Genomic DNA, 12,869 nt, shown 5'->3' with positions numbered 1-12,869 from the left:
CTAGGGGATTGATGACCTCAGAAGTTAAGTCCCATAGTGCTCAGAACCATTTGAATAAATGTATCGACAAGGGAATGGTGAGGAATACATGATATAGATGTACGGATGAAGATATGGAAAAGAAGTTGGAACGATCATGTGGAAAGAATGAATCTCACGAGACTAGATAAAATTAATAAACATGGACGACTGCATCGGAAACGACTATCTGAACGAGCAACCAGCAGATGTGACAGCAGTTGGTCCAGTATATACACGGAGTGAGGTAGACAAAAGGGGAAAGCCTAGTCACCAGCAGAAGAAGAAGAGACAGTCTTTGAACTCTATAACTAGCGGACTGAAGTAATGATTTATGTTGGCTCAAGCCAGTTATTTAAACTAAATAAATCACAGTATTGCTTAAAACACTTAAAGGACGGATCGACATTTAGAAGGTGTAGTGCTTCTAATGCCTATTCTGTACAATACCCTTGAACTTGTATTATTCGAGAAGTACGTCATTTTCATTGGTAGTTAGAGAAGGTATGAGCGATAGAGTTTTTCCTGATATTTTTTTTTAAGGAAGTGAAGAATATTACATCAAATTACAGAGAATCATTTATTCCTTGAAACAGTTAGATACTCTCTGGACATTAGGCTTTTACGAGGGAACTATGTTGTTTGAAACGCAGTCACATGCACCCATATGGCCACAAATGGACAGTTTTAAACTATTATCTGTTGCTCATATTCGGGTATTTTGAGTATTAGCCCCTTGTTTCATAGACGTTTCTTCCGGGCCAGAACTTTATTATTATTCAATTGTCCAGGAATGCGAGGCCGCAACAGATAGCAGTCAGACGCAAGTTTCCAGATTCAAATGGCTCTGAGCACTATGGGACTTAACATCTGAGGTTAACAGTCCCCTAAAACTTAGAACTACCTAAACCTAACTAATCTAAGGACATAACACACATCCACGCCCAAGGCAGGATTCGAACCTGTGACCGTAGCAGCCGCGTGGTTCCAGACTGAAGCGCCTAGAACCGCTCGGTCACAGAGGCTGGCTAAGTTTCCAGCTATTCCTCCACCAAATAAGAGAAACGTCACAACAATAAGCGAGAACTGAAGACTACTCAACTGGAGGTTGTGGAACATTTCATATTCCCCTCAGACGTTGTACTTCTGAGGAAGACGTTACATGGAAGATACTGATCTTAACATAAAAAACAGAAGTAGGTGGTAGTTTGCCGCCTGCACTGCCGAAGGCGTTTTGGGGCGATTACGTCTGTATCAGAAAGTTGATACGGTATTTCTTCATTTCAGAAATGCATTTGGTTCGGTACTAAACGAACATTTAAGGAAAGTGCTATTATGTGGGATATCAAAGAAAATTTATGACTGGATTAAAGCCTGTTTGGTAGGGATGACGCTGCATGTTATCTTGGCTGGAGAGTCAAAACATAAGAAAAAGTAACTTCAGGCCCGCCCCAGAGAAATCTGTTGGGACTAGAGATGTGCGAAGTTGATAAATCAGCGATGCTGATTTCATTTTCATCATCGACGTCTTAACTTCCCTGACCCAGAGCAATAGGCCCCAAAACATCGATGTTAAATGATGAATTTATAGAATGGCGTAAAAAGTAGCACTCAGATGCATCTAATATTAATAAATAAACGCAGCAATAATTAACATTACATATGGCCCAACTCTTTGCATACAGATTGTAAAAATTACGTTTTCGAGAGAAGCTTCCCTTTCAGTCTATTACACTGTTGACAGAGAGCAAAACCTGCATTTGAGAACAGACTTTCAAAAGCTGACGATGTGGCTATTATACATCTCAGATACTATTTTATGTAGCTCCATACTATACTTTTAATGGATCTCATTTAAGATCTTTCAATTAGTAACTGAACTGTGATGGCATGTCCGTTTCTGCTCCAGTTCGAAAACTACTATCTTGCGCCATTTTACGTAAATCCAGTTTGGTTGCTCTACTTTCCCGTAATATGTCAACAAGTTGCTCATGCTCACTGACAGTCATTTCAACAGCTGCAGGGGAATCCTTGATTATTTTGACGCCTTCGAACATTAAAAAGCATCTTAGAAACGTATGTTCTCGAATATAGAGTAGACCAACGTTGATACGGCTAATATGTCAACATGTTGCATTGATAGAAAACTCTTTGTGATTTCTGTTATTATGTTACGCTTCCGATTCTCTACAACAGTTTGGCTGCAGGCGAGATATTTTCGTATTCAAGATACTAGTTACCGGTATAACTTTATTCCTTGCAATGTACATTTCTACGTAAATTACGCGAGAATCCATTTCTGTTAACCGCAGAACGTTATAGCCACCTGCCAGATATCCAATATCTGCGACTGTTAGCATGGATGGTCCACTAGCATGTGATATTAATGATACTGGACGCAGATACAAAAATCTTTCAATCATATAGAACGTCGAATTCCATATGGTGAGCTCTCCTTGAATTAGTTTGAGGACTGGTTGTTTTCGTGGCTGTTGAGTTGCTACTACGCTGTGTTTGAACCACGTTACAGTCCTTTAGACAGCAGTAATCAACTGAGGCAGTTTGTCAGTTTTCTCTGTTGATCTTTTTGCTACCATACTGAACATTTTAACAAAATACGGAATGTAGCTTTTCCTTCCATATGCTGTTTCTGTGTCTATAACCGCTGAAATGGTACAGTTATGAGACTTTTCAGAGAAAAAATATTCCTTTACATGAGGAAAAAACTGTTGACACTAGTAACTAGAAATCTGGCTCTTTAGGCAAGATCGAGGGTCGACATTTTGCATTAGACAACGATGTTACAATATTTCTAAAACTTCACACTGACGTTCAATCATACAGAATCGATATTTTGAAAATGCCCACGGTCATCGAACATCCCGAACCGGGAGCCTTGCTGTTTATGTCCTGTATTAATGAACTGGAAGACAGTATTAATAGTCACATCAGAATTTTTGCAGGAACAATGGTTTTGAAGTACTGTCTGTAAACATATGCACAAATTTTTTAGTCTGAAGTTGAGAAGATTTCAAATCAGGACTGGTAACTTGTTTTAAATGCACAGGAATATAAAAATGTGCACTTCACAAAACGGTTCACAGAATCAGTTATTTCACGCAAATATCTGTATGTAACCATTTGTATGGCTTATTCGTAGATAATCGGTGGTATACTGAGAAACGCAGACAGTGTACAGAGGAGATTGCTTCTAAAATATACCCTAACGTGTGTAGCCCATGCTGGATATGACTAACAATGAAATTTCAACGTATTATAAGGATGTCTGACATGTTGTTAACTTATTATTTGACAGAAGCTGATTGTTATTAAGTATTGATTTACGTCTAAGTACACACTACTTTATTTTAGATGGGGTGCAGGATGTGTGGTGAAATAAGTGTCGCTAAGGAGAGGACTGGGGCACGGGAAGTACGTTGTGGAGCAATTGTCTACTCTCAATGTCGATAGGAAGCTTTGTTTTGGTGGTAATGGTGGTAAGATCCTATTGGACCAAACTGCAGCTTTGTTTTCTGAGGAGGAGTTTTAGGTAGCACTCGCGATACACTGAGAACTGCTTCATAATTCTGTAAAAAAGGGTTGTTAGCAATTGCCTAATTGACTTAGTAGTTCGTAGTTTAGTAAAACAGGTACAAAAATTAAATAGCACTTGCCTTTTGTCATTTCAGAAACAAATTGATTCAAAGAAAATTCTTGTTCACTCTAAAGGTGAGGTAAGTGATAATGCTGCTGATGTTTAGAGGAGGAAGATCTGGAGGAGTGGCCATGAGCTCATGCTTTAGTCAGGGGTCCGCCGGCACGGTTGGTCAGCCCTCGTTAAAAAAAAAAAAAAAAAAAAAAAAAAAAAAAAAAAAAAAAAAAAAAAAAAAAACTGTGTGAATGTATCAACGATGACCTTGAACGGATGTCATAGGACGTCCACCCTGAACAAATGGAACGAACAATAACGAACAAAATGAGATTTAAAAAATGGGGGTAATGATGTCTGGAAGTTTGAGAACCACCGCTGTAGTCAGTGCTTCGTGGCTAGGGTGTGGTCCCCTTACTGAGCTTAAGACTACAGTACGTGTCAAAGAATATGAATACTTTTGACAGCATTGTATACTGTCTAAGCAGATGAAATGTTTGGAGTCGATGACTGTTTGTACGAGCATGACAGTGCCCACTGTAATGAAGCAGCATCTTTGAGACAATGGGTTGTGAGTATTGACATTTCTGAAACGGACTGGCCTGCCCATAGTGGGCACCTGAACCCAATATAACACCTTTGGGATGAGTTAGAGTGTCAATCTTGTTACAGAACTCAGCGTCCAACTTCGCTACCTCGTCTGGTTTCGGCTACTGGAGAAGAATGGGCTCCCATTCCTCCACAGACTTTGAGACACCTCGCTGAAACTGTCCCCAGAAGTGAAGAGGAACGCTGCAAGGGGAAGAGTTGTGGAAGCAGATTGCTGACTCTGCACCAGTTGTATGATCAGACATCTGATCGATTCACGATTCAGCGTGGCAGTACAACGTACGCTGGCTCCAGCGGTTAGATACTAGGATCACGTCACCCTGCTAGGGCTGAATCTCAGAGAGACATTTAGTAAGAATCTGTATACCTTTTGTTTGCGACGCTAGCGTGCAGGACGAATGGTTGTTTAAACATAGACGTGTGGGATAATGTTACTAGAAAATAAATGATAAAGAATTTTTCTATCGCCGCAAAAATATATAAATGAGCACACGTAACTTAGATGTATTAACATAGATTTAAATACACTTTATTTGTATCGTAGTTATCTACATTACTATACGGGTAAAAAGGTAACGGAAGTCCCAATTGCAGGTTGTCTATCTAACGCGTCGAGGAGCAACGAAAATTTAATTTTCGGTACTTCATGTAATTACTGTCCGAATTTAAAAGTCTGCTCATTGTAAGCTATAATCTTACGTCAGAAGTTGAACGCAGTAAGTCAGGTACTAAAGTTAGAAACTGAGTTTACGTCTTGAGGACGCGTAACTCATGGCGCACGAATTATCCAGACTATATTCATCCAGTACTTAAGTAGGAGAGCACTTAGCGACTTCCAGCAGACCTTACACGTGATTTGTGACCCCTCTCGAAAATTTCTGTCCCTGACATCCGTAACAAAATAATGAGCCGGCCGCGGTGGTCTAGCGGTTCTAGGCGCGCAGTCCGGAACCGTGCGACTGCTACTGTCGCAGGTTCGAATCCTGCCTCGGGCATGGATGTGTGTGATGTCCTTAGGTTAGTTAGGTTTAACTAGTTCTAAGTTCTAGGGGACTGATGACCACAGATGTTAAGTCCCATAGTGCTCAGAGCCATTTGAACCATTTGAACCAAAATAATGAAAGGGAAAAAGTAGTATGCTCCATTGTCGCTCTTCATGCAGCAAAACTTCCGATCAAGCATCACGTTTTAACGTATTATTTACTTGTACTAACTCTATTAGCAACGCGTTTTGCAGCGAATATTCAGTTATAGCCCTGAATGTACTTACGAATTTATGTCACAATACTACACACATAGTTCACACCATATAACGTCATAAATATTGAGATGCATGAAAAACTAGCTTCTCATAAAATAGAAAGCACATTACCCATACCATAGTCGTCTAATTTTTGATAGTGGCAGCGCTTACCCACTCCCAACAAACTTTGTACATAATTTCAACCGTTTACTAAACTTTTTCTCGCTAACAGCCCCACAAACAAAGAAAACATTTCCTCGCTTCCTACATTTTCGTTTCCCATACGTAAAACTTCCGACATTAATAAAACCAACACAGTCAGCGTTTTTCCTCTTCGACCCTAAAGCTTTTACGCTTTTAACGTTAAGTAAAGTGACGTGAAGTAATCAGACGTTTGAAGGTGTTTTTCAGTGCGAAGTTTAAAGGATCAGGAGTGGGAGGTTACTGGTAGTATACTAACATTGTGGGTATAGGCGAAAGGCGCACATGTCCCACGGTAATATCTACCAATACGTGTCAGGACACTTTTCATCAGATAGTGCACCTATCCGTTCCTCGGATGCTTACAGTTTATAGCTTTCACCAGCTCTATATACTACTTCCGAGCTCGGTACTTCCTCCAGAGATGAGAGGAGCAGGGTACGGCGTCATCTCTGGTATATTTGGTTCAAATGGCTCTGAGCACTATGGGACTTAACTGCTGAGGTCATCAGTCCCCTAGAACTTAGAACTACTTAAACCTAACTAACCTAACGACATCGCACACATCCATGCGCGCGGCAGGATTCGAACCTGCGACCGTAGCGGTCGCGTGGTTCCGGACTGAAGCACCTAGATCTTACGGCCACCGCGGCCGGCGGTATATTTGGGATCGCGTCTAGAAGTGTCGTGCTGGGAGCAGAGGGAAAGGGAGCGGCGAGATGTAGTTGGAGGACACGGGGCAGGAATGCCGGGGTTGGGCAGCCCGGGACACGGGGACACGCACGGGTCAGCACGGTCACGGCCGGCGCGACACACGTGGGGCCGCGAGCCGCCTCACACCCACGTCGCCGCCGCCGGGAGGCGTGGGGCTCGAACCGCCGCCCTCGGTCTCACTGTAGCACCAGACCCTCAGCTGTCGGCTTACATTCTGACACTCTCTCCATGACCAGCTGAATTACTGGGTGAACAGGCTGTATTTTTTACGTATTTATTAATTTTTCTGCCACTGAATTTTGATCTGCTGCTGGTACTGTGATACTGTTCCATGCCGTGTTACACTTACAGGGTGTTTCAGACTGACGATTTAAAAATCTGGGGACAGGTTCCATACACCAAAACAAGAAAAAATGTCCAAGTAAACATGGGCTCTAAAATGCATACCTTAAGAGCTATGAGCAGTTGTTCATCGCCGGCCGGGGTGGCCGAGCGGTTCTAGGCGCTTCAGTCTGGAACCGCGCGACGGCTACGGTCGCAGGTTCGAATCCTGCCTCGGGCATGGGTGTGTGGTGTCCATAAGTTAGTTAGGTTTAAGTAGTTCTAAGTTCTAGGGGACTGATGATCTTAGCTGTTAAGTCCCATAGTACTCAGAGCCAACTTGTTCATCTTCGCTACGGTGAGACACATCTCTTTTACTGCAAGCTTTTTGCTTTCCATATTTTTGGAGGAAGTAGTATCGGCCAAAACAAGAAATAAAGGTCCAGTAGACATAAGCTCTAAGGTGCACAACTTAAGAGCTATGAGCAGTTGACCATCTGCACTACTGTGAAAGACATCGCTTCTATTCAGCAAGTCCTCATGGCACTTAAGGTATGCACTCTAGAGCCCATGTTTACTAAACACTTTTTATAGTTTTGGTGTAAGGAACCTGTCCCCTAAATTTTTAAAGCGCCGTTCTGAAATACCCTGTAGAATTACAAATTTTTAACTGATTGTACATATTTCCTTCTCTATAAAATATGGATACTACCCAGGTGTGTTATGTTAAGCTATTAGTAAACTACAACTACATTTCTTACGATACAATGTTAGCACACTGGGCTCGCATTCGGGAGGATGACGGTTCAATCCCGCGTACAGCCATCCTGATTTAGGTTTTCCGTGATTTCCCTAAATGTCTCCAGGCAAATGCCGGGATGATTCCTTTGAAAGGGCACGGCCGACTTCCTTCCCCGTCCTTCCCTAATCCGATGAGACCGATGACCTCGCTGTTTGGTCTCTTCCCCCAAACAATCCAACCCCAACCCAATCCACAATGTTAGTATACTACCAGTAACCTGTCTACTCCTGATCCTTTAAACTATCGCACTGAAAAACACCTTCAAACGTCTGATTATTTCATGTCACTTTACTTAACGTTAAGCGCGTAAAACCTTTAAGGTCGAAGAGGTAAAAGGCTAATTGTGTTGGTTTTATTAGTGTCGGAAGTTTTACCGTAAGGGCAACGAAAATGTAGTAAGAGATGAAATGTTTTTCTTTCATCAGTTTGTGGGACTGTAAGTTAGAAAAAGTTTAGTAAACGTTTGAAATTATGTGTAAAGTTTGTTGGGAGTGGTTAAGCGCTTCCAATATCAAAAATTAGACGACTATGGTATGGGTAATGCGCTTTCTGTTTTATGAGAAGCTAGTTTTTCATGCATCTCAATGTTTATGACGTTATATGTTCTGAACTATGTGTCGCATTGTGACATAAATTTGTAAGTACATTCAGCTTTATAACTGTATATTCAGTGCAAAATGCGTTGCTAATAGATTTAGGACTAAAGAAATAATACGTTAAAACGTGATGCTTGATCGGAAGTTTTACTGCATAAAAAGCGACAATGTAGCATACTACTAACTTTTTCCCTTTCATTATTTTGTTACGGATGTCAGGGACAGAAATTTTCGAGAGGGTCACAGATCATGTGTAAGATCTGTTGGAAGTCGCTAAGTGCTCTCACACTTAAATACTGGACGAATATCGCCTGGGTAATTCGTGCGCCGTGACTTATGCATCCTCAGGACATAAACTCAGTTTCTAACTTTAATACCTGACTTATTGCGTTAAACTTCTGACGTAAGATTATAGCTTATAATGAGCAACTTTTAAATTCGGTCAGTAATTACATGAAGTATCGAAAATTAAATTTTCGTTGCTTCTCGACGCTTTAGATAGGCAACCTACGACTGGGACTTCTGTTACCTTTTTACCCGTTTAGTAACGTAGATAGCTACGATACAAATAAAGTGTATATTAAACCTATGTTAATACATCTAAGTTACGTGTGCTCATTTATATATTTTTGCGGCGATAGAAAAATTCTTTATCATTTGTTTTCTAGTAACATTATCCCACACTTATATGTTTTCGCAACCAATCCTCCTGCATGCTAGGGTCGTGGAAAAAAGGTATACAGATTCTTACTAAATGTCGCCCTAGCAGGGTGACGTGATCCCAGTGTCTCTAGCCGCTGGAGGCAGCGTACGTTGTACTGCCGCGCTGAATCGTGAATCGAGCAAATATCTGATCAGACACCTGGTGCAGAGTCAGCAATCTGTTTCCACACCTCACCTCGCAGCGTTTCCCTCCACTGCCAGTTCCCCGAGCGGCTACGGCCTCAATCTCCATAGGTTTCGGGGACAGAATTTTTGAAATTGACTTTCGGCACGTTTCCACGACCACCACATTGCGGTGCCTTGGACGACCCAGGGGTGGCACATTTCGCATTAGGTCTTGTGGATCTACCATATTAGCGAAGTCAGTGTTTGCACTGGTTATTATCCCGTTGCACGCCTTGTAGTTATGCTTGCCCGAAGTTCCTTTTGCGAGTGTGCCGTAACTAACAGAGAAAACTGACACGAGTGAACGTATGCGATATAGAAGCAAAAACGTTCCAGTAAACATGGATCCACAAACTAGTTGTCTATGATGTAACTATCAATGTACGGTTATAGGCCGCCACTGACTTCGCAGTGGAATATTGCCATACTTGGTATAAACGTATTTGGAATGCGACCTTGTCGATCAAATCCCTATTTAATTGCGCTCATATTTCGCGCGAAACCAGAAAGAAAGAAAATTACGCATGGTAATACGTAATTAAAGTGCGGAAACCCACGGAGGTCAGGCGTGGGCTGTAATTATCGTATGGCAGCGAAGCTTCGTAGAAAGGCTAACGCGTTAATGCTGAGCCGATATACAACGGAAAAATTTACTTCCAAATTTTGAGCCAGGTGCGAACCTTGCGCTGTGTACTATTTATATGACGGTCTGACATTCACACTGTCATTTGACAAGCCATAACGTAAACGAACAGTATGGCTACTGAGAACAGAGACCGTGCGCTGTTAGTGGAACTGTTTTATGTGAACGGCAGCAATTACAGCGCTGCATTGAGAGAGTATCGCCGCCTGGAAGGTCTGAGGAGAGGCCCGATGCAGTTAAATGGTTTAAAAAGATGACAATGAAATTCGAAAACAAGGGTGAACTCGATGTGGCACCTGGAAGAATAAGTCGAGGTTGCTGTAACTGACGATGCAGCACGTGTCCCCGGCAGTGCTACCGCTTGTGCAGTGTCACGAGACTTGTCCATCCCGTGGCCAACACTACAGAAAGTTTCGCGCCTACTGTACACTGATACCCGTACAAGATCCAGACGACGCAGCAACTGAAACCTCGCGATTCGAAGCAACGTCCTGAGTATGCTCTTCGGTTTCTGGCTCGGATCGAAGTTGATGACATGTGGCTGGGCAATATTCGGTGGAGTGACGAGCCACATTTCACACTACAGGGTGCAGTGAAAACACAGAACTGCGAAATTTAGGGTAGTGTTGTGTACGAATAACCACTGGACTCGCCGTATGTGATTGTGTGGTGTAGATTCAGAAGCATCTTTATTCTTGCTCCGTTCTTCTTTGAAGAGAATACATCCACAGCTCCCGTCACGCGTGCGATGACGCCTGCACGCTATCGAGAACTCTTTGTACAGCATGCGAGTTCTTCTTTGGAAGAGCGACTGTATGGAAACCACGTTTTCATGCATAACGAGGCAACACCTCATATCGCTCTCCCACTGAAAGACCTGCTTAATGCAACGCTCCACAAATGTGTTATCTCCTGAAGTTTTCCAGATGCATGACCTGCAAGATCATCTGGTCTTTTGGCTCTAGGGATATCTAAAGAGCGTCCGCAGCTCGTGGTTGTGCGGTAGCGTTCTCACTTCCCGTGCCCGGGTTCCCTGGTTCGATTCCCGGCGGGGTCAGGGATTTTCTCTGCCTCGTAATGACTGGGTGTTGTGTGATGTCCTTAGGTTAGTTAGGTTTAAGTAATTCTAGGGGACTGATGACATTAGATGTTAAGTCCCATAATGCTGAGAGCCATTTGAACCATTTTGATATCTAAAGAGCGTGTTTACCAGGGCCACATTCGGTCTCTACGCTATCTGAAGGCCAGTCTACAGAAATGTGTGTGTCATATCCCAAAAAAATTGCTGCGAGCAACTGTTCACCACATCGTTTTACGTATGCAGCATCTCGTCAATGTCTTCGGTGCTCATGCTTAAAAAAAGTGTGAAAGCAACGGTTAAAAATAAAGTGGACATCATACCTTTCTCATTTAATGACCTTTTATGGCTACGTCCCGTTCCTAATCCATTACATATAGAAACATATTTATACGTCTTTCCTCCATTCACATAGCCAGATTTGTACCTGGTGGCCAAAACTGGAATTAATTTTTTTTCTAGAGTATATCGGTTCTTTATTAACGCGTCAGAATATCTATCAAGTTTCGCTGCCATACCATAATTACAGCCAATACTGGACCTATGTGAGTATCTGAACGTATCAACACGTTAAGTTGATGTTCCATGTGTCTTCCTCACATCTATAAGCAATAATACTCTCGCCTCGGCAGTGAGTTACTTTTTCAAACAGCCGCAGATCACCTCTTAGATCTTTTAGATCTTGACAGCATTGTACGACTTGCTGCGTCAGTTCTTTAACCTTATCAACGAGGATACTGTGTCCATCCTTCTGATTGGAGATTTGAAGGACTTCGGCCGTTCACTTATGTAATAAAATGGAACACCTGCAGCCGTCCTTTCGATCTTATTTATTATATGGCTACCAGTTTCGGTGATTCAGTACACCATCATCAGGCCTTAACTGAACTGGGGGGGGGGAGGGGGGGAGAGGGGAGGAGGAGTTAACTCCAAACGTATACGGCATTTCATCAGGGTCATCATCCATGAACTGGTTTCCGCAGACAGTAACAACGATGTTGTGTCTCCAACGATCAGCTACCAACTAGTTGATGATTGGAGACAACACCGTTGTTACAGTCTACTGAAAACAGTTTATGGATGTTGGCCACTAATGGAATCGTGTATACGGTTGGGGTTAATGCCATCAGCGTCAGTTAAGGCCTGAAGATGGCATACTGTGTCACCGCAGCTGGTAGGCGTATAATAAATAACATCGGAAGGACGGCAAGTCGTCTTACATCAGCAGCATAGTGTGGCAGTCCCCCATCATGCATGGATCACATTCCCCCAACGTTGTGCAAGAGCCACTGGCGAAATTTGAGCCGAAATAGATGAGCACTTAATCGGAAAATTTGCATTTCAAATATCTTTGTACCAACTAGGACATGTTTTCAACTGAAGCCAGTGCTGGTTCGTAACCACAAGATCACAATTACCTCACAGATGGTTGGTTTGGGGGCCCGTGTGGACTGGAACGTTTCTACTTTTCTTATTTTATACTTTCATCCTTATAAGTTTTCGCTGTTAATGACCCCCTGTACATTTCCACTGCTGTGGTGGGTCTTTAGGTCTACCTCGGCTACCATAATGCGTACACTCCAGCGTTACCCATAATTCGTTTTGTTTAGGTAACTCAGTACTGGTCTGACCAGAAGTTCTGTTCTTCTGCCATAAAACTTCGTAATCCCTATCATACCTAAATTTAATCTATATACTTTTCAAATTCTGTAACCCAACAACCCGGAGAAGGGATCTAACATTTCTCACTCCATCCCGTGAAACGCCACATGTTATTCCTGGTTACAGAACCCTTGCGAGTAATCTCCTCTTTGAGAGCCGAATTGGGAACTGTTCTGCTTCTGAAATATTTGATCCAAGATGATGTCTGCAGTAAAGAAGCATCTGTGCGAGAAATGTTACGGCTGTATAAATAATGTTTATTTCAGTCAACGCTCCGATAAGTTCTGCAATTCCTATACTGGATTCTTTAACAGTAGCCTATAAAATAGCCACGAAGAACACTGTTAGAGAAGTCCCTGTACCTCTAGGGTAAAAGAGGAGATTAGGTATTGTAGCACTTATCTATATGTGCACTACCGTGTGTTACACAGTCTGTGCGTCTTCA

Source organism: Schistocerca piceifrons, chromosome 7 (genome assembly GCF_021461385.2).
Source record: "Schistocerca piceifrons isolate TAMUIC-IGC-003096 chromosome 7, iqSchPice1.1, whole genome shotgun sequence".
NCBI classification, from domain to species: domain Eukaryota; kingdom Metazoa; phylum Arthropoda; class Insecta; order Orthoptera; family Acrididae; genus Schistocerca; species Schistocerca piceifrons.
This window is presented reverse-complemented; position numbering follows the sequence as displayed.